The following is a 23,022-nucleotide window of genomic DNA, read 5'->3' as shown; positions in this document are numbered from 1 at the left end:
AAGGCAGTTATCCATAGAGATATCACAGGTAAAATTACAAGAATAAAATAAGACTATAGAATAGTCCACATTATTCAGTTGCCGCTTATGTCTCAAAATAAAGACACATTGAGGGATGGATTCCCTTATTGATGCTTTTTGGGAAAGCAACCTATGCAAATGCTACAGATGAAGTAGTAGAAACTCAAAGTTTCAATGTGTAATTTCTTGCTTCAAAACACACACAAAAGGATGACATTTAATGTGGCACAACGGGACAAAACCTGGCTGCATGCAGTCTGTCAATCCTGTCAGAAGCCTTATTCATTTGTATGAATATAATCAACTGATTTCTCATCCTGTGGTTTTCTTTCCTCTGGCCAACTCATCACAAGGGCACATCACACCCATGTCAAGTGTGTGATTTTTCACCAGCCCTGGTGGAGGCAGGTAAGCTTCCTGTGAGTGCTGGTGTATCTGCTTCTCCAGTTTGAAGATCAGTGTGTCTACAAATATTTTGAGAAGGATGAGCAATGATGACACAACTACTTAGCTCTGCATTTCTTACATGGACCAGGGGAAATGCAGGTTATTCAAATGCTAAATAATGTCCAGGGATGGTCAAGAAAGAAAACCACAGTCTTAAGAAAAACACTTCCGGAAGATTTACAATTTACGCTTAAACATTATCTTTGATTCAGTGTAATGCTAATATTGATCCTAAGGGATTAAAAAAAAAGACAACTTTTTTTTAAAAAAACAAAATACCATCAACTTCTAAGAAGCATACATTTTACAAATAAAAATATGAGACTGCAGGATGGGAGAGGTTTTCTGGGCTGCAATTTCTGTTTTCAAATAGAATAATGATGTTGTCATTATTTACCACAGCTCACTGATAATATGATCAGACACAGGAAAAAAAAAAAAAGATAAATGAATTATTAATGCTTAAATGAGCCAAACACCTACATGAAGCAGTAAAATATCAAACAATAACTAAAAGTAATGGGTCCTAACACTACATGATGTCTCCTTCTCATAAAATGTTGAAATAATCAGTTTGTAATTTCTTTTTACTGCAAAGAAATCAATGCATTTCTTATTATTTTTTTTATTCAATGAGAGGTAACTGTTATGACCTCAAAATCACCTGTAAATTTTAATATTCTTGTTACAAATCCATAAAATGTGAACCTGCTTTACTAATAAGCTCTCCAGATTACTTGGAATTACTTGTAATTTGCTTTTATATGTGATGTAGGTTTGTCAAGCATTTTGATATTTGACTGCAGCTTTATTTCTTGTATGTACAATAGAATTACAGAATCACAGAATCACAGAATTGTAGGGGTTGGAAGGGACCTCCAGAGATCATCGAGTCCAACCCCCCTGCCAAAGCAGGTTCCCTACACCAGGTCGCACAGGTAGGCATCCAGGCAGGTCTTGAACATCTCCAGAGAAGGAGACTCCACCACCTCCCTGGGCAGCCTGTAATCATAGAATCACAGAATCACAGAACAGTTTGGGTTGGAAGAGGCACTTAAGACCATCTAGTCCCAATTTCCCTCTAGACCAGGTTGCTCAAAGCCCATCCAGCCTGGCCTCGAATGCTTCCAGGGAGGAGGCATCCACAATATCCATGGGCAACCTGTTCCAGTGTCTCACCATCCTCACAGTACAGAATTTCTTCCTAATATCTAGTCTAAACCTACCCTCTCTCAGTTTAAAGCCATTTTAACCTCATCCTGTTGCTACATACCCTTAAAAAAAGTCCCTCCCCAGCTTTCCTACAGGCCCCTTCAGGTATTGGAAACTTTGGAGCTTTCTCTTTTCCAGTCTGAAAAGCCCCAGCACTCTCAGCCTGTTGTCACAACAGAGGTGCTCCAGTCCTCCGCTCATCTTTGTGGCCCTAATGACACACTCCCAACAGCTCAAAGTCCTTGCATTGGGGGCTCCAGGACTGGTCACAGTATTCCAGGCAGGGTTTCACAAGAGCAGAGTTGAGGGGCAGAATCATCTCCCTTGACCTGCTGGTCACACTTCTCTTGATGCAATCCAGGATACGGTTGGCTTTCTGGACTCTAAGCGCACATTGCTGGCTCATGCTGAATCTTTCATTAACCAACGCTCTCAAATCTTTCTCCTTAGGGTTGCTCTACATAACAGACACATTGTAGAAATGTAATTGCTATGACTGCTTTTAAAAATAATAACATTGCTACCGTGCTATATTGAAACCAAGAGCCAAGAATTTTGTATTTAAAAATCAATGTAAAAGCTTGAATGCAATTCATGAATATGTGCATTTTTCCTCTTCTTCTTGACAGTAAATAAGTATACTTTAAATATCTGCTTTAAGGCAGTGGCATTGCACTTGCCTTTTCTTATTCATATGAGCTTCTTCAGCCGTTGCCCATGGAAACACTGCGGCAAAGCTGACCACTAGTCTTAGAGCATGCATCAAATGAATCTCTGAGGAGGCAATATTATGTACTAATGCATTTTGCAAAATTGTTTTAAAATTAAAATGACTTATGTGAAGATATGTTTGCTTAAAATTAAGGCTTGGAGACAAATACAACTCCAAAGGGAGATCAAATCTCTGAACATCCTCATCACACTGACTAGGTAGGCAGTTCCAACAGAGTTTTAAGAAAAGTTTGGCTCACAGAAAAGCTGAATGACATGAAACCTTAGAAGGCTGTTGCAGATAAAGCCCAGATTTTTCTTGAGACCCAGATACACTACAAAGTTATGTACAGTGCTGTAGACACAATAATTATTTCAGTTTTATGAATTTTCTTTAAAGATACTCTGAGTCATAGCTCTGCCTAATTATTCAATGCTAAATATACTGCGGGGTCAGAGACACAGTTGTAAATAGTTTCTAGGCTAGAACCACACAGCTACATCCATTCATTTATTCTAACACACGTTAGGTCAGTAACATTCTGCTAACATATTTTAGAATTATCTCTGAATCAACTATATCCACAGGATGTGAAAGAACCTTTAACAGATGGTTAGCAATGAATTGCTGCTCAACTAATGCAATAGCTTGACAGATGACAGATTGCTTATGTCCTGCCAATTTGGCAATAGCACCTGGACCAACGCTGACACAGTTCATGGCTCAGGACTTTTTATTTGTTTTGTTTTGCTTTGTCATTTCATTTCACTTGGAAACTAACCAAAATTCTTGACGTAGAACAAACACAAGCACAAGTAAAATACACGTGCAGCATAACCTTATGCAAAATCATTATATCATCAAAAGTACCATTTACACAGTTCATTTGGAAAAAAATACACTATGAGGAAAAGTTTTGTAGTCAAATCAAATATACAGCCTTCATTTGAGGGTGTATATGGGATGAGGGGGTTACTATTAAGTCAGGGTAATGATTTCTGAAAATCAAAAGGATTTCCTTTTCTTTTCTGATGAATATTTTTCAATTTATGTATTGATATTAAAGAGCAGCAGGAAATGTTATTTCAGACTAATCTTCTAGAGAATTTTTTTTTTTTTTGCATAGCTTTTAATTTCCTGCTTAACCTAGAGAAGTTTATCCCGTGTTTCAGATACATGAATACAGAAGATGGCTTTTGTAACTGCAGAGTTTGAATTTCAAATGAAAACCATTGTAGAGTATAGCGATAATTATGACTTTCACAGTTATCCCAAGAGTGTGAGAGAAGTATATCAACCTGTCAGTTTTGAGAGAAACTGGGGGAGATCCAGCTTCAATTTACAAAAGAGCAAAAGCAAATCCTGTTCATCCATCCAATTTGTGTCAGATTTATAACGTAACCTCAGTTAGTTCATCACAGTATGGCATATTTGACTACATTTTCTCAAGTACTTCGTCTCACATTAGGCACTTCATGATTTCTGTAATGAGGTAAGGTAAAATAAATTAAAAATTAAAACCTCGCTGTTTGTTACTGACTGCAAAATGATGCTGTCTATAAACAGAAAATTCAATCCTGTTCAGGTAGAAACGTATTTAGAGTTCAGCTGTCTAGCAGCTGGGCTCAGGAATTTTAATTCTACATTCGTGTTGACTGTCTGAATCTAAAAATAGCCCTTCTCACGTGTCAGTTCCAGGTTTATCAGCACTGATTAACAGATAATCAACCTTCACCACAAATGCTTGATTAAAACTCACTTCCAAAGCTGGATCTGGAGAGGTGAATGCTCATTCATGTCATTAGTTTCTAGTCGTTACAAACCAAATGCAGGAGCTGATAAATAATGCATACGTGTGCATCTGATACTGCTTCTGAAAAGTGAGTTGGACATTCAAATGGGTTTGACTACTGTAAAAACCCTTAATGGAAAATAGTGCTTCAGAAACTGGTACACAAAGGAAAGCCACAGCAAAACAAACATAAATCAGACACCTGATATGTTCCTAATCTGCCTTAAAAAGAGACAGAAACTGACTGAGATTTTTCCAGTTCTCCCAAGAATTTCTGTCTTTCCTTCGTGCATGGACAATTTTCAACAAAATGGGTGGAAGAAAAGATAATTGAAACATCCGTTTTTGAATAAATTGAATTCTCAACCTTTTATTGTTAGGATGCAATTATAAAGCTTCATTTTGAAAACTTTTCTTTCAATACCTTACTGCATTTTCTTTGCTTTATATTACCCCACTACACCAAATTATATAAAATATACTTCCTCAGCAAGTTAAAATCTGTAATTCCATACCTAATTGCACAAGAAATATATATGGTTAAAAGTTACCAACAAATAATTGCACATTTTGTTACCTTACATACCATTGTTGGGTATGTAAGCCCATAGTTGGGTAACTGGATCCAGATTTTATTAAAAAAAGAATGATCAAGTATTGACTTTTGGCCAGCAGGCATTTCTCTTTCTGCAAAAATTACTCAAAGTTAGAAACCGATTAGGAAAACATAATAAACCACCTCACCTTGTGAGGTTTGATGTTCTGTAGCAAGACATTTTTAACTCTTGTTCGCTTCTGCCTAAATTTGTAACTTTTGAACTGAAAATGTGAGGGAAAGGCACAAAGCTGTGACAGGGGAGGTTCAGACATTAGGAAAAATCTTTACTGTGAGGGTGATCAAACACTGGAACAGGTTTACTAATGAGGTGTTGATGCCCCAAGCCTGACAGTGTTCAAGAGGCATTTCAAAAATGCCATCAGTATGATTTCAGTTTTTGTTAGCCCCGAAGGGTCAAACAGTTATAGTTGGTGGTCTTTGAAGGTCCCTTCCAACTATATTGTTATACTCTGTTTCGTTCTATTCTAAAATGACACAATGCGCATTGTACTCCTGTGGTCACCTTTCTCTTTCCCCATATCCCTCCTTGTGAGAGTACTGACACTTCCTTTCCACAACAGAAAAAGCATCCTTTTCTCTTCTCTTCTCTTCTCTTCTCTTCTCTTCTCTTCTCTTCTCTTCTCTTCTCTTCTCTTCTCTTCTCTTCTCTTCTCTTCTCTTCTCTTCTCTTCTCTTCTCTTCTCTTCTCTTCGCTTCGCTTCGCTTCGCTTCTCTTCGCTTCCCTTCGCTTCCCTTCGCTTCCCTTCCCTTCTCTCCTCTCCTCTCCTCTCCTCTCCTCTCCTCTCCTCTCCTCTCCTCTCCTCTCCTCTCCTCTCCTCTCCTCTCCTCTCCTCTCCTCTCCTCTCCTCTCCTCTCCTCTCCTCTCCTCTCCTCTCCTCTCCTCTTTTTTTCTTTTTTTTTTCTTTTTTCTTTTTTTTTTTTGGTACATTCCAATCAGTTTCAACAATTTCTTTCTGCTTATTCCAAACCTATACACTGAGTTAAGACTTAAGCTGTGCTTTATGATTGATTTCCACAATGCATGTTGCATTCAATATCCTGCATATAAAGCTCATGGAGAATTGTATCACAAACTTGTGATACCAGTTTTTTTCTTGATGTAAGACTCAGCAGCTCCTGAGACTTAGTATTTTTACTAAACTCCGTACAGCATCTTCAGCTTCAGAATATAGCTCATAAATAGCAAGTTGCATAACAACCATGTTAAGAAATCACAGAATGTCAAACTGACATGAACTATAATCATTTTTACTCTGTCTTTTAAAGAAATAGACTTCATTTAGCAAATACGGACACAGTGAATATGCATTTTAAAAGTATCATTAGACGATGACGTATGAAGATCTCAATTTGACAAGTAATTTGTTCAACAGCTTTAACAATAATGTGCACCTTCTACAAATAAGTGTTAAATGTCTATAACATTTAGAACACTTTTTTTTTTTCCTCATGCAAATATTGAGGAGTTTGACAGATCAAGCTTTATCAGAAGAAAATCTTTAGGGTCATATGTACAGATTGTTCTTTTTCTTTTTCTTTTTCTTTTTTTTCATGGAAATCTGTGTTATTCTCTAGTTCACCACTGAATGAAAAAGATTAAGAATCTTAAGAATCAAAGGAAAATATCTATGACACTTGAGCTTACCAAGCTATGACTTTGGTATGCATTTTGATGACTTTGGCATGCATTTTGCCATCCAGCATATCGTGCCATCATGTGAAATTACTGTATTCTCCATTCACATTAAATCTCCTCTCCATCCTAACTATAACACCAGGTTTAAATCAACTAATGCTGAAGAATACTGCTCTTACTGCTACCAAGAACACTGTGACTTTCCCTGCAGCCTGGCACTGAAATACTTGTGAAAGATGAAAATATGCTGTAACTGTTTTAGTGATATATAAAAAAGCCAAAATACTTTCTGCTTTCTTTGTGTGTTTTTTGTTTGTTTGTTTTTGTTGTTTGTTTCTTAGTGATGATATTTACTAATGTATAATTTAGAACCAAAGTTGTGCTGCATTTTAAAAATCACTTTTGGGAGGATCTTATCTGCGTGACACATACAACAGAAGAGGCTTGCTAGAAAGCCAGAGATGTATTTTCATTATTTATTTTCATCACAATGACAATGAGAATATGAGATACACTGCATCCTGGTTTGCTATGCTAGCCTGCTGAATCTTCATAAAGCTGCACAAAAGAATAAAAAACGAATTACAGGCACAGTAAAATGTATTTAAAAATTATGTATACTTTTGGGTAGAAAACCCAAAAAGGAGACAGTAGCAGAAAGAAATGTAATGGTTGTGCTAAAAGAAAACAGAAAAAAAAATTAAAAACTGTATGTGACTGTTGTGTAACAGAGGAGGACTGAAACATGCAGTCCAGCAATTACATTTAAATTTCTGTAATGGGTTATTATAGGTGAGGCCCTAATTCAGTAGACATTCCTTATAAAGCAATCTTTTACCATACATATGCATCACTTGCACACTAGGTACACCAGAAAAAAAAAGTCTCTTTTCTTGTAAACACTGAACAGTTATTTCTATATATATATATACAAAATACATTACTGTTGCACACAAGGGAGCCCTTACATGGTTTTACTGAAAAAAAAAAAAAAAAAAAAAAAAAGTCAAGATTTATGATAAAATATATTTACTTAATGTAAAGCCCTGTCTTTGAATACCTTAGAAGAAACTGCCTAGTTAGCTAAGGGGTTCTAATGAGCTTGAAGCATAAAAAGAGAAGTTTTCTGATGAGTATCCCTTGTCATACACAAACGCACCAGATTCTGTTTCAGTGGGCAACAATTTGTTGGGATATCAAAGTGTCTAAGTTTGTTCATATGAATTCCCTAGGTGACAAAATCTCCCTTTATTTGCTTCTTTCATAAAGAAAATGCATCTTATCAGAAAACAAACAAACAAACAAACAAAAACTGGTTCCATTCTCCCAGGTGACCTACCAAGTGCAATTGCTGGTAAGTTTCTAGCTGTGCACAACTGGGCTGTCATGGCATTGCAGCATTGCTGCTGGACAGTGGAGGGCATTGCGGGAAATGGAGAACAGGGACTCCATGGCATGGATTGACTCATCTAAGTATTTGCTTTAACTTCTGCTTTGACATGTCAATGCCCTTGCTTTCCTGGCATCACATCTACTGCTGCTGTGTACAGATGCAACAAATATTTCACACATGATAATGTTGAAGGGACATTATTAAAAGTAATTAAAATATTTTCATAATAGAAGAGGTTAATAGAGAGCCTATAGTTATTAATAAGAACCTACACTTAAGTTTTTACTTATAAAGGATGAGTCTGCAATACTACATGGTCAACACAACAGGTAGAGTTATCAAGACCAGCATACAGTGTTTTTCTAAACTTGTATACCACTGTCAGAGACAGGTGTCCAGCTGAGATGGTCCTTTGGAGTGCTCCAAATATCTGTTCATTTTGAGTGTAATTGTTTTGCTCATTAGAAGTCGAGCTGAATTGGCAATCTTCCTTTCTTCATACTTGCTTTGGGTACCCTGAGAGTTGTGTTTCATCATATCAATACTAAGAAACCGTGTGTGGAAAGGAGACCTTTTCTGCCTATGCACTCCATCAATGGTTTGTGTTCCATATGCACTGCTCCCAGATACTGAATTCTGGGCCATATTCCTGTCGCTATGTAATTACTGCAAAATAGCCACCTGCTATATTAGGGAGCCACTACCTCTGTAAGAAATTATTGGTCATATTCTTTTAGCTATGTCTGTACAGCAGAAAAATCTGAGGTTGTTTCAAGACTAGTAAAATAAAGTGAGAAAATTGTTGAATCAAATCTTACGTTGCAGAAGGCTGCAACCATTGTGAGTTTGACTGGGCTAGAAGTAAGATAAACAAATTGATAAACAAGACTATGGAAGTGTTGTACTGGGCAGCCAGTACAGATGTGATGTAAGTTATGAAATATCCTTATACTACAGCAAATATAGAACTGGGATCTCAGAGAAAAGCAACAAGTGCCCAGAAATCTAAACAAAATAACTGTATAAATTGTAGTAGATAAGCCACAAAAGAAGCTCAGTACAGAGGAAATTGGATTTTGCTATGGCACAGATCGACTTGAAGTTACTAAACTAAGCTGTAAGAATACATAGCCACTATACCAAATGCAGCTGTTTAGGATGTAGATAAAAGCAGTCCCAAATACATTATGGATGAAATCACATGTATTGTTAAGATATTTGCCACATTAAGAAGACAGCCATAGGCTAATGAATTAATTTTGAACATTCGACCTATAAATGTGTTCCTTGGAAATTTGTTTGCTTGTTAAACTTTGGAGGAGTTCTGGCTACTGAAATGAAATAATCTCTAGATGTGACAAGAAAAATGTGTCAAATCTCTAGATTTGACAAGAAAAAAAAATATTACTTGGTTACTTGAAAAAAATATGACTTCTGATATGACTCTGATGAAGTCCATATTGATAATGCAATGTTTGGCAGATATACTTTTCACTACTTCATTAAGCAAGTAGATAATGATATTGATTTTAAACAATAAAATAATACATTGACAATAATTTCAAATGAGAAAAAAAAAAGTACTGACGCCTGCATGATGAGCAACTGCAGAAGCACATGTGAAAATTTCCCGCTAGATAAACTTTCTTTCTCTTAGAAGGAAATGTCCGGATACAAATTCACTTATCCTCATTATTCCACTACATCTCACAGACCTCAACAAGCTAAGGGGTACATGGTGTGAATTCCTTAAGAAAATACTGTGTAACTGCCTTGATAAGAGTTACTTACTCAAGAAAACCATCTACAAATCCATAGTGTTTACTGAAGGCTTAGCTGGAAATTCTGATGGTTCATAAGGGAAATCGGGAATCTCTGAGGTTGTCTGAAGTGCTCTAGGTACACTGCTTGTAGCTCCTCCCCATCACTCTTATAATATCCCAAAATAGTTGACTTATCAATCTGAAAATCTTTTGAAATATATCAGGGGGCCGGAGCACCTCCCATATGAAGACAGGCTGAGGGTGCTGGTTTTGTTCAGCCTGGAGAAGAAAAGGTTGCAGGGTGACATCATTGCAGCCTTCCAGTACCTAAAGGGAGCCTATAAACAGTAGGGGAGTCAACAAGAGTAGATAATAGCAGGATAAGGGGAAATGTTTTGAAATTGAGGGAGGGAAGATTCAGGTTGGATATCAGGAGGAATTTCTTTACTAAGAGTGGTGAGGTGCTGGAACAGGCTGCCCAGAGAGGTTGTGGATGCCTCGTCCCTGGAGCTGTTCAAGGCCAGGTTGGATGGAGCTCTGGGCAGCATGGTCTAGTATTAGATAGGGAAGTTGGTGGCCCTGCATGTGGCAAGGGGGTTGGAGCTTGATTATCCTTGAGGTCCCTTCCAACCCAAGCCATTCTATGATTCTATGATTCTGTGATTCCATGATATCATTTAAAATAGTCAGACTTTTTATGGTGAAGACTGCAAGCAAGACTTTCTGAAGGGAGTGCCAGATTAAGCTTCACAGACTAAAAGAAAAGGTGTAGCACTGCAACTAGATGACAGAAGCTAAAATAAATTTCCCTTCAAATTATTCCAAGTGCTGACATTCTGCCCGTGTATAAACTAAATACTTGACAAAAGGAACAGCTATACACATACTCACAAAAAATTTGTGACAAAGTAAAGCTGGAGTCACAATTACATGCATATCCATAAAATATTGTATCGAGCATAACATCAGAATAAGCTGCAACACAACCCCGTAAAGTTAGTTAAGTCATTACAACCCTGATATTCATAAACGTTTTAGAATCTTTAAGCATGCAGAAATTTTCTCAAGACAGTTGGGTTCCAGCTGTAGGAAAGTTCATGAAGCAATCTTACTAACTCTTCAGTGTGAATAAAGCATAGGAAATTATAGCCTTCCCCCAGGAAGCTGACCACATACAGCAGTATGGAAAGCTGTTACCTTCAGATCTTTTCATCTTTCACCAGACAACTGTTAAATGTTTCCATCTGAATCTAACTTCTGGGATAATGGTGAATGCTGGAGATAATGAAGACCCAAATGATAAGATCGAGTTGATAACGGATCAGACGTCAAAAATATTTTCTAAGCTTTAATAAATTATAACACGTAATTTGTGAGAAAAGAAGTTTAGAGGTTAAAATATCTGGTTTTGGTAGCAATGGGTCTTCCTCTGTGAGCAGAGACCTCCAATGCCCCATGCCAGATCTGAGGCAGCTCTAGATGGCTCCAGAAGGGCCCCGCTGCTGAGAGAGCTGAGCTATGTGCAATGCTGAGTGTGCCTCTGGGAGAGCAGATTTAAGAAAGTGCAAAACTGCTGTGCAACAACAGCTGGGAGAGAGGAGTGAGAAAGTGGGAACGAAACAGCCTTGCAGCCATGAAGGTCATTGCAGAAGAGCTCATGATATAGCAGTGGATGTGGCCTGAAGGAGATGCAGCCCATGGAACCCCTGCAGGAACAGATCCCGGGCTAAAGCTGCAGTCCATGGAGAGGACAGTGAGGCAGGAGGGCTGGGCAGCTGCCGCCTGTGGGGACCCATGTTGGAGCAGTGCATTCCTGAAGGATGGACCCAGTGGTATGTACCTATGCTGGAGCTCAAAGAGTTGCAGCCTGTGGAAAGCCCACGTGAGATGAGTTCAGGAAGGACAGCATTCCATAGGAGAGACACCATGCAGGAACAAGGGCAGAGTGACCATGGAGGAGCAGCAGAGATTAAGCATTATGGACTGACCACAGCCATCATTCCCGGCTTCCTGGCACTGCTGGGAGGAGGAGACAGAAGATTCAAGATTGAGCGTGTGCTTCTGAAGAAGGGGGTCTGGAGGGAAGGTGATTTTAATTGTTGTATTTTTTTTTTCCTTTTAGTTCTCACTGTCCTACTTTGTTATCAGTTCTATTAAATTAATCTTGTTCAAGTTGAGCCTGTTTTGACCATGACAGTTCTATTTTGGGAATACCTTCAATTTTCCGAAAGGAAGATTTAATAGGGAAAAAAAAAAAGATAAAAAAAAGATAAAAGAGACAAGGACAGTTTGTTTACAGGAGGGTATCAACACATCCCTTTACTGCTGCTCCTGACACCAGCAAGTATTTGTACAGAGGTAGCAGAAGCAAAGTTTAGAGGATTTGACTCCTGAATACATCTGCATTTACATTTTTGTTCTGAAATTCAAATGAATATTCTAAGTGGATGCAGAGTGCCTCAGAATTCATTCCATGTGCTCAAGACATCACAAAAGTGTATGAGGAAGAAAAAAAAAAAAAAAGATTTAATTCTTGAGAGCTAGGTGTGAGGTAGGACTGAATGGACCTTTACACTGCCAATGTTAAGTGCTGCCTCACAATACAATCCTTATGAAGATCTTCTCTAATTAGAAATTTACAGATTCTCTTGAGAAAGAGAAGTCCCAGCATTTTTATAGCTACTAAGAAAGTCTGTCAATTAGGTGAGGATTTAACTCACACTATGAGTCACAAAATGAAGGAATGCCAAGGCCTATATCTTTATGTCTGTGGCACTATTGCATTATTGCACATATTCCCCCTGCCAGTATCTTGAAGCAAACTCTTACATGACTAGAAAATAAATATGCTTCCTCCATGAGAACAAGGACTGATTTGTAGTGATCAATCCTTAGGATTTAGGCATTAGAAAACACAGTTGCAAAAGATTGATTCACCATTAATTACCCCTCCTGTGTTACCAGTTGCCGTACCATGTGGATAACTACCCACAGCTATGTCTGCTGCTGAAAAACATCTGAGTCCAAAACAGGTCAAGCTGAACCTGTGGTTGACTCAGTGAGAAGCAATTGTTCCCTTGAGTGATTAGCTGAGAAAAGACCTTACACTGACAATCTACCTGATGGATAAGTGAGGATGTTCTTCACCTTGTCTCCAACTGACAGGGGCACTGCAAGAGGTCTCAAATCACTTGCCCATTAAAGTTCACTTCCAAGAAACAGGCTGAGGTCAAGACTGAAATCGTTTCTAATTAGATCCAGGTAACCACATATTTGCTAACTGAGACCATCATATTTTAATTAATGGAATTATTTAAATACTATGATAATAGTATTTATAATACTATGATAACAGAAAGTTATGGTTTCATTATTATTCTTCGATTACAATTAAAAAAAGCTTCCCCTTTCTGGGAAAGTAGAGATACTGGCAGCACAAATTGTTTAGCATAGTACTTGGTACTGTCTGTCCTGATTCTGTACATCTACATAACACCAAGAATTCTTAAAATGTTAATGAATGTGGAAAATATACCAGTATTGAAATTGTTACTTCTTCAGTGAAACAGATCATGGAGTTTGACCCCCTTACTAAAGCAGATTCCCTATAGCAGGTTGCACAAGTGTCCAGACAGCTCTTGAACATCTGCAAAAAAGGAGATGTTCCTCCACAACTTCTCTGGGCAACCTGTTCCACACTCTGTTACCCACACTATAAAGAAGTTCTTTCATATGCTTGTATGGAACTTCCTAAGTTCCAGTTTTTGGCCACTTGCTCTTTGTCCTATCACTACCCTTCACTGAGAAGAGTCTGGCCTCAGCCAATGCACCCCAAGATACCACTGGCCTTGTTGGCTACAAAGGCACGCTGCTGGCTCATGATCAACATGTTGTCCACCAGGACACTCGGGTCCCTTCCTGCAGAGCTCCTCTCCAGCACATCATCCCCTAACCTGTACTGATGTTGTTTCTCTCCAGGTGCAGGACTCTGCATTTGTTTTGGTTGAATCTCATCAAAATTAAAAAAGATTTTCTCATGAACTCTTCTAATGAACAATGCAGGAATTTATGCTTCTCTTTAGTTCTCTGCAGAATCACTAATGTGAGTATCTCCATTTTACATGAAAATATAAAATGAGCTATGTATCACTGGAAATTACCAACTACATGTGAGTGGGGATGTTACCTTCCACGTGAGGCGCCATTTCGTAAGACTGCCCTCTGCTGCCATTTGTTACATTGTAACAAAATGTTACAGAATCTTGCTGGGAAAGTTCAACCTCTACCATCAAACATCCCTCTGACGTCATACATATACGTGAGCAACATAATAAAATAGGAAATTTACAAAAAAGAAGCTTATACTGCAAGCTGTAAATCACAAAGCAAGTCAGACCTCCAATTCATCTATCATCTTGAGATAAAATATAAATCTTAGATTTCAAAGGAAGCAACTCTGATGATGGATTAATATACTGAAAATATTTAACACGTGTAACCTACAGCTAAATAAAATTTGACACTGTATGAGAAAAAGTTCCTTCTAATGAAAATATAGACAAAGATTAGCTAAGATGAGAGATTATTTTCAAGGTGGGCAAACTACACATCCTCCTGCATGTGGCAGAAAACAGTCTCATCCTCCTAATTACTGCACATGAGCATTATCAATTATGTGCTCAAATCTGGGCTTTCCAGAAAAATCAGGCTCACTATACATGCTCTGCAAGATTGGTCTCTGTCTGCCTTTTAAGTATAACAGCATGGTTAGCCACCATTAAAGAAATGTAGAGAGGCTGCTGCTTAGTTTTGTTGGTCCCAGAGTTGCTGAGATACAGGTAAGAAATGCCTGCACGTAAATGCTTTGTTCTGCCAGCAGCAATTGTCTTTCCTGGTGCCCTACAGCCACCCCATCACTTGGCAGAAGTGCAGTCAAAAAAATGCTGATCATGGAGAAACTTCTGATGCCAAAAGTGTAGATGCCTTGTTCTCTGCATTTGAAATCTCAACACAGGTATTTGCCAAGGAAATTGGCCTGGTCAGCAACAAACAAGTGTGAGCTGTAAGATGAATGTCTGATCTTCTTAAAAGACTTTGAAGAGGGGCTGAAAGGACAGAAAAGTTCTCTTCTGGGCCACATTGAAGTTACATCAATCAAAGTGCTAAAGAACGTTCTGGAAAAACAGAAAGTGCTTCACTCCTGCTAATGCATGTAGCAGATACACACACATTTTGTATAATAAGTAATCTTCAGTACAAGAGAGGGCATAATGTTTTCTAAATGGAGATAATAATAGCAATTAACCTTGAAATGTATTACATCAGCTTTGAAATATTTGTAAACTAGGTAATAAGAATTTTTTAATATAAAGGGTTCTTAGAACACATTTGTGGAATTAGACCATGTTTTCCAAGAAAATGCTAACCTCAGCAACGACAGCATTTTGACTGTAATGTGAGCACAACGTGAATCTCGGAGATGGAGTATTCAAATGTGTAGTTAGCTTTTACAACTGCATATGTAAATCAGATAGTTTAAGTAGCAAAAAAAAAAAGTATTCTTGAAGGCTTGGGAAGAAGAGGAGTAGTTTCTACAAGACATTTCTTCACTTAGTAATTATTCACTTTGGCTAAGTCACAGAGATAGCGCATATGGACAATGTAAACAGTACAAAAGGCATTTCTTTTTGTTAATGTTCAAGCAAGTGTTGCACCAAGAGGTGCAACTGCAAGGTATGACACTACTTACACATTGCAAATAACTCTTTTTTTACTTCCTCTTGAAAACGGTATGTTACAGATTTGAGTTCTGGATCATTAGGACTTTCTCCAGACTATTTTCTCCCCTTCTCACTGTACACAAGTACAGAAACTCTTATCTTTACTTTTCATCAACTCCACCAATGATTTTAACAATTTTAAGAAAAGATGTAGCTTCTTCTTAGCTGTTGATGTCATGGCATGACTGCCATTGCAACAGACAGCTGAGCACTAAAGGTTGCCAGCCTGACTGAAAAGAGTAACTGAGGAACAAAGAACCAGAGAAATAAATAACTGGGTAATAAACAAATATTCACTTTTCACCTGGCTTAGTATCTTTTTTTTCCATTATTTCACATAATCTACAATGAGGAGAGTGCTGTGGACTGTTTTAAATGAAACAAGTTTTATCTGTCTGCTTGAGGAAGAATAATTTTGGGCTGTTTACCCAAAAAAGAAAATCTGTCTGAAGAGATGTATTTTTAGTGCTTCTGCAGCTTTATCAGAAAGTAACAATAAGGGCTACCTGAAATAAAGCTTGGACAACAACTAGAACTGACATTGAGAGATACCATGAGGGGAAAGTGACTGCAGAAAGCAAAAATCAGAGGTGTTTCATCTGATTACATCATCTGTCTCATTAGGTTTACGCAGCACTTTTGTTTGTCTGGACTAAATTTCCTATCAGGTGCTGAACAATTCCACACAATCCTCCTTTCAATCTTAAGAAAATATACAATCATTTGTAACTTTCTACAAAGAAATTTAGGCAGATAATTCTGGAAGGAGCCACAGGGCAATGTGGTAATGCAGTCTATACTATTCTAGATGTTAGGGCTGTCTAGCACTCGAAGTAATTGCTGAATCTTTCACCTTTGATACGATACAGAGGACTGAAAATTCAACAGACCCAATAAATCAACTGCTAAAAGAAAAAATAAAAAAATTTTAAAAAGGAAAGGAACACTTGGAAAATTCAAGTAATCTTTCTTACCCCACATGTGAGAGCATGACAAAGTAAAACAAGAAATAAGCCATTTACATTGTGATTATCGTGAGGTTAATCCACATGGATCTACCTGAATCTGACAACAGAGTCTTACAGAGGAGTACAGAAGACAGTATATTGATCAGAATTGAAAAAGCAAGTGGCAGAATGTTTGAGTTAAGCATAATGCAAAAATCATAATCACAATGATGCAAGAGCTAGTCAGCTTTTTTCAGAGGAAATTATATTAACCCATTGAATCAAGCTACAGAATACAATGGTGTATTTTATCTGTCATATTAGGGAGATACATGCTTTAAATAACACGAAACAAACTTCCAAGTATTTGGAGTTAATATGTTCTACTAAAGCAGACATTGAGCTAAATATACAAGTGATATATTAAATATTCTTAAACTAGAAAGACAAGAGGTCAAAACTGAATCAGAGTTGAGCATCTAATTGGATTGCATGTGAGCAAACTGAATTCAGTCTGAATTCTAAGCATAGATATCTATGTAACTAACTCAATATATTGGTGTGTCAAAAAGCCTGATTTTCTGAAGTTAAGGAATATTTGAAGTGAACATAACTGGATTCCAGGCTGGATGTGGCTCAGGGCAGCCTGGTCTAGTGGTTGGAGACCCTCTCCATGGCAGGGGGGTTGAAAGGAGATCGTTACAGACCTTTTCAACCCAGGCCACTCTATGGTTCTATGAACTGATGGGAAAATAACAGTAATTCTATGGGAAGATGCATTAGATGGCAAAAGTGTTGCAATTCAATAATAAAGAGATGCTTAGGTTAAAAACTCATTTTTCAGTGGCATAGTAGCTCTAGTGGTCATAAACATGTCAACAATAGGGAACATACAGAAGACAGGTACATAATCTGAATGAATTAGGATGTACAGAAAACTTAAACAGGAAACTAAGACAAAAAAGAAAATCCATTATTAAAAAGTCTTGACCATTATTAAAATGTATTACAAATAGAAGAAAGCATATTAACAGAGATAGCATCATAGACATAATACAGGTTTAGTCGTTCTTCCTCTGATTGACACAGAGCTAGAAAAACAACTACTGCCTACTTTAAAAAGAGCATAAATCTGGGAATGATTCAGAGAAACAGACAACATGAATTACAAAGTAGTAATAGGGGGAAAAACTGGAATTGGACACTATTGTTTAACAATATTAAGAAGTTGTGAAATTAAGTGATTATTCCTTCATCCCTTGTGATCTTCAGAACACATCTAGGTTCTGGATTTACCAAACCTAACTTCAAGAAAACCTTGAAAAGCTCTCTTAATATGAGACTATCACTGACCCAGATAGATGGATCTCAAATTGAAAAAACATCACTTGTGCTCACTTGCTCTCTCCTTTCATCAAGTGCATCTTCTGAATTAGCCAAACATGCTATGGCAGCTCATCACAAAAGTAAATGCATGGAAGTTATGCCTTGTAGCATACAGGCATTTAGAGCACATGATCTGAAAAATCCTTCAATTCATGAATCAACCTGTGAAATTCTCTAGTCTCCGCATTCATTTTCCTCATGTATTTCTATGCATCAGGATACAATTATCTGTACTGTTGTGAAATATTTTAAACTGTACAGGAAAAAAAAAAAAAAAAAGTCTTATTAGCACTAATACATTTATTAACAGAATGGTATCACCTGAGATCACGACTCAGATTTTCTTCCGCCTACAAAGTTATATCCCATTTTTTTTCTGCTATTCATTGACAAAAAAACCACATTCTTATAAAACTCTTCCACTCAGTAGACAATGAAACTCATTAGTTCTAAACACCCAGGAAAAAAATCCATAACATCAATTTAACTTCTATTGTTTTTAAAACTAGAAAGAAAAGAAAGAAGATTTCTTTTTTGCCATTTCAGCCTTAAGTACTGAAGAGTAATAAATGTTCTCAAAACTTGGTAGAGATTGTGCATATGTCAATTTGTAGCACCCACATTTGCTCTCAGCTAATATACAGGCCAGAATTGGAAAAAGAAAAAAGAGTCAATAAGTATTTCTAGAGGGCATCTAGAGATTTTCATTAAAAGTGAATTGAACCTTGTGGAGAATAAGTAAAAATTAAGGCAATTTATAGTGATAGGCAAACACTGTGCTGTGTATAATTTTCTTTTGATTATGGTGGCTCTTTGACAGTAAGAATGTCAAATTTACTTATTTAAATTAAATAAATTACATAGATACTTTGAAAATATAAATCCTATACTGAGTAGCCAGTAGGAGTAGGTAAATCAAAAGTTGTCTTCTTGGTGGAGTTTTACTAGACCGAAATCATGTATCCTTCTCCTTACCCACCATAATTCTCATGATTATGATTTTATGATTTAGATTATGATCTAAAATTGCAAAATAGTACAACTGAGCCATATGTTCAGCTTTCTTCCATTTTGGAGAGAGGGAATTTCTATTTATTCAAAGTTCAGTTCTATACAAGATAACTAATAACCAAACTGCAACAGGAATGAGGCCCTTGTCTTCATGAAATTCATCACTACTACTCATCACATAGGAAATTTGAGAGATTTCTGATCAACAGCCTGTTTGGCGCTATTACTGTCCTTCTACTTTCTAAAAAAGTTTATTATGTACTAGCAAGTTTGCAAGGGATATTGTAATGTGGAGCACAGTGGTTTTTATTCACTTATTTCTTTAACATCTCTTCTTCCTTTGCAGTAAACAGTATGCAAGTTACAAGCATATTGTCATACTGCCTTGAGAAAGCAGCTCTTCAGTAGACAGTGACCTGGGAACACTGGAAAACTTTTTCAGTAATAATGGACCAGCCTTCAGAAGGTATTTGGAGACATAAGTCTGTTTTAAAGCAGGCAGCTAGGACTGAGGGCACCTATCACAAAGTCCCTTGGCTAAGAAACTTGCTTACCTACCTCTGTTTTTTGATGCTGCAATCAGATTGAAGCTTCTAGTGTGGAAAACAGCCTGCCTGCTGTCTAGAATGACTTAGTAGTGCAGTGGTGCTGTTTGAAGATAAATACTTAACCAAGTAAAACTTCACTGGAGTGCTGTGTTAAAGATATCTATCTACTGCTCACTCACTTGCATCAGAGTAATCATTTTAACAGTGATTTTAATTCAATTTATCTTGTTATATATAGAGAATTAATTGAACAAATTACTTCAAAGGAATGCCTGAAATTGCTAATATTAACACTTCTATCATCTTTTTTCCTTTTGAACACTGTCAGCTCTATCCAGTCATTTCACATATTGGTCCATGATTGCTTTCACACTTCATAATTCTGCACATAACTCTCTTTGACATCAAGGACAAAGAGTGTACCAGGTTGATCTTAAGAAAGGTAAAATGGCAGAAAAGCCCATATGTTTACTACAAACATCGCTGGTATGAAATATTAGTCAGTATGAATGTTTTGAAACTAATATTCCTCAATTTCTAATCATGAACATCCCAATGAAGGGTGATATCGTGGAAGCATTGTAATTTCCAGCAGATCAAAAAATATGTGCAGAGACTGCTAGCTTCAGAGCAATCACATGTAACTTCAGTGTCATTTCCAGTCATACACAGTCCTTGTCAAAAGCAGTTGTAAATATCACAAACAACTCCATGGTTTTTCTTCCCTGTTTTTCCAGACAACGAACTGGAAGTTGCCATTAGCCAGCATTATTAAAATGAGATTAAAAGCTGCTTTGACAGTTTGGAGGAATAACGTTTTTCAGTAATACAGCTCAACTATTACAATGTTATCTCTAAAGTTCTACTTTGAGCTCCTAAGTAAGGTTTTCAGACCAAGCTTGAAATTATCATATTAGAGATGAATAACATAGAAACTCAGAGCCCACATTCAACAGTAACATGTACAGTACTCGTATGCCTTTTTTTTTCCTTCAGTTGGAGCTCCTAATTGCTATGAAAGCATTTCTTCGTGAATGGCATATTTTTATGTGGGTATTTTGAATAACCCATATCCTATAAGGTTCTTCTCTGAACCTCATCCCCGGTGGTACCGGTTTCAGTGCTTACACTGAGGAAGAGTTGCTCATTTTACTGCTTATTAATGAGGGATTGATTTAGCTTTTGAAAAACAATTTGCATTTTTCAAGAAACATTATAAAAAAAACATTCTAACTTCGAAAAAGGCTGACCTCTTGATGTTTCAATCACATTGCCCCCAACAACTTATCCAGAATAACTGCAGTCAGTGGAGGATATTGAAATGCAAAGTTTCTTCCATGTCTTGATTAAGTTCACATGATGTTTGTCTATGAAGATCACAGTCTTTTCGGAAAAGCACTTAAGATGAAAGCATACTGTATGTTTGATTTGCTCAGTCCTTGTATCTAATTTTATTTGTGAATGGCTTTTGGAAAAGCTTTCCATACAAGAAGAAATATAATTGATTTTTTTGATCTACTAACTTTCTTTGCTATATATTTTCCATAGATCTAATAAATTCATTTTCTAAAAGAGTCAGTAAACTTTCTTAAGGAGGATATAACCTACCTACTGTTAAATATTTAACCTAGAGACAAAGACTGCACAGCTCATGAGTGTGAATGCATCTATTCTACTACTTATCAATTTGGGAGCTGTCATACAATATTAAAAACATATTTTTGAAAGCAGCTTTATAATAACAGTAAAACCATTCGGCAGTTAAAGGGAACTGAGCAAAACCACAGAAAGCACAGTTACCTATGTGAGTGCAATGCATCATCATCTACAGATAAAGTCTCTGCAACCCACAACCTACAGAAGTGTATAAATCTATTCTGCTACTTATCACTGAAGCAGCTGTCATACAATATTAAAAGTATTGAAAATACTTTAATAATAACATAGAACCAGCAGTTGAAGGCAATGGCAAAACTGCAGAAGCATGCTGTTATTGAGTGCAGTGCATCAGGAAATAAATGTAAGCACATACTTTGTTGTATTTCATTCTGAAAACATTATTTTCAGAAATAATGTCTTTCTGTACTATCATTATAGATATAGTTTGTATTAAAATTATGAAAAAGCAGAGTATTACTCATGACAGTTATTAAAAGACTACAATGAGAAAAAAGATTTTGCTATTGATTTACGTAAATTGCACTTGAATTTTTCAAATTAGATATGGATGTGGTTCATGACGTTCAGAAACATGATAATCCAGTTTGGGAAAGAAAAAGGGTTAGCTTTAAGCTTTTGGTAGGGATTTAGGGGTAGGGACCTACTCTGATGCTCAGATCTCTACCAAAGCTATAGTAAACTTCAGAGGGTTTAGCATCCTGCTTTGCGTGTACTACAGCACAGACTATTGCTATTACTGAATCTATGGATGGTTTACAGATAGCTGTAGGATGTGTTTCACATGCCACAAGTATCTAAAACAACTCATTTGTGTAAAACATGCAAAAAGATTTAAGTGGGACCTTTTAGAGGGGATGGGGAGAAGCTATCCCAAATCAGACAAAAACAGATGTTCTTTAACAAGCGTTTTCATGAAGCTGCCACTAACTACATCACTAACTTCCCAGAAAGCATGCAGGTTACCATGAGTACACTTATAAAATTCCCTTTTCCCTAACATTTTACTTAGAAGCATCTGTAACGAGTACAGTTTTATGATACATTTACCTTCCACTATTGTATGGGTAGAATTGAACAGTCCTGATACTTATCAAATTAAAATTTTGTTCAAGTGCCCAGTAAAAAGTTATAAATCTACTATTTTCTGTTGTGAACAAGTCTATAATTCCTGAGTTTAAGAAATACTTTGGGAATAAACCTGCACTGTTCCTGAACTACAAGCAAATGAATTCCTAAGTCTGTGCTATTTATCTAAAGCCCACGTTAATACATTATTGTTTATATCTATTGCTTTACATCCATTGCTTGATTTTCATGTAGCATGCCATTTTTCTCATTTACACCATTTGTACATCACAGAGAAATGAGACATGCACATCTTCCTGCGATTACATTTAGCTGGGGTGCTGGAAAGGAATACTGCACTATGGAAGAAGAAACTTAAAGATTGCATTCACATGCAGACAGACAGGCTTCTGACTATCGAGGCAGACAAAATAGGCAGCTGCGTGATCAACCTCCTTCTTACAGAAAGAAATCTTGCAATCATTAACAGGCAGCTTCACTATGTTCCTAATTGGCTTCCCATTACCACTTCCCCAGACGTAAAAACAAGTATAGACAATAATCAAGTGCTAAATATTACTAAGGAACTAAACCACGTGTCAGACTCAAGAACACAGTGAGACCTGCCAGCCTACCTAGACAGAAAATACTGCCTATTTTGCAGTGGAATCTCTGCCACCTTTAATGCTGTAGATAACTCTTATCACATCACTTCTCAGGTTGATTGACATTTCTACTTACAGTGGAACAAAATAAGAGGTTAAGTTAATACATTAAAAAGGAATCTGTTGTCATTTCAACTCAAAATAATGCACTCCAGTAGATACACTCCTTCTCTATAAAAATGCACTTAATAACACATTTTTGTGAGTACCTTCAGGGTTTCCAGATTCTGTAATTAAAACTTGGTAGTTTTAATTACACAGCAATATAGAGAAACATTTACATAGACTTCCTTACTAAGAGTCACTTGAAGAAAAGACTGCACTTTTCAAAAGCATAATTTGAAC

At 36.9% G+C, this 23,022-nt stretch overlaps 1 protein-coding gene across 6 annotated transcripts in view; it reads right to left on the bottom strand.

Moving 5' to 3' along the window:
* The window catches only part of KCNIP4 (potassium voltage-gated channel interacting protein 4), a 380,467-nt gene that overhangs the window by 156,952 nt on the left and 200,493 nt on the right, over positions 1-23,022 (bottom strand). The window lies entirely within an intron of this gene.

The sequence above is a fragment of the Lagopus muta genome, chromosome 4 (assembly GCF_023343835.1).
Source record: "Lagopus muta isolate bLagMut1 chromosome 4, bLagMut1 primary, whole genome shotgun sequence".
Taxonomy (NCBI): domain Eukaryota; kingdom Metazoa; phylum Chordata; class Aves; order Galliformes; family Phasianidae; genus Lagopus; species Lagopus muta.
This window is presented reverse-complemented; position numbering and strand designations above follow the sequence as displayed.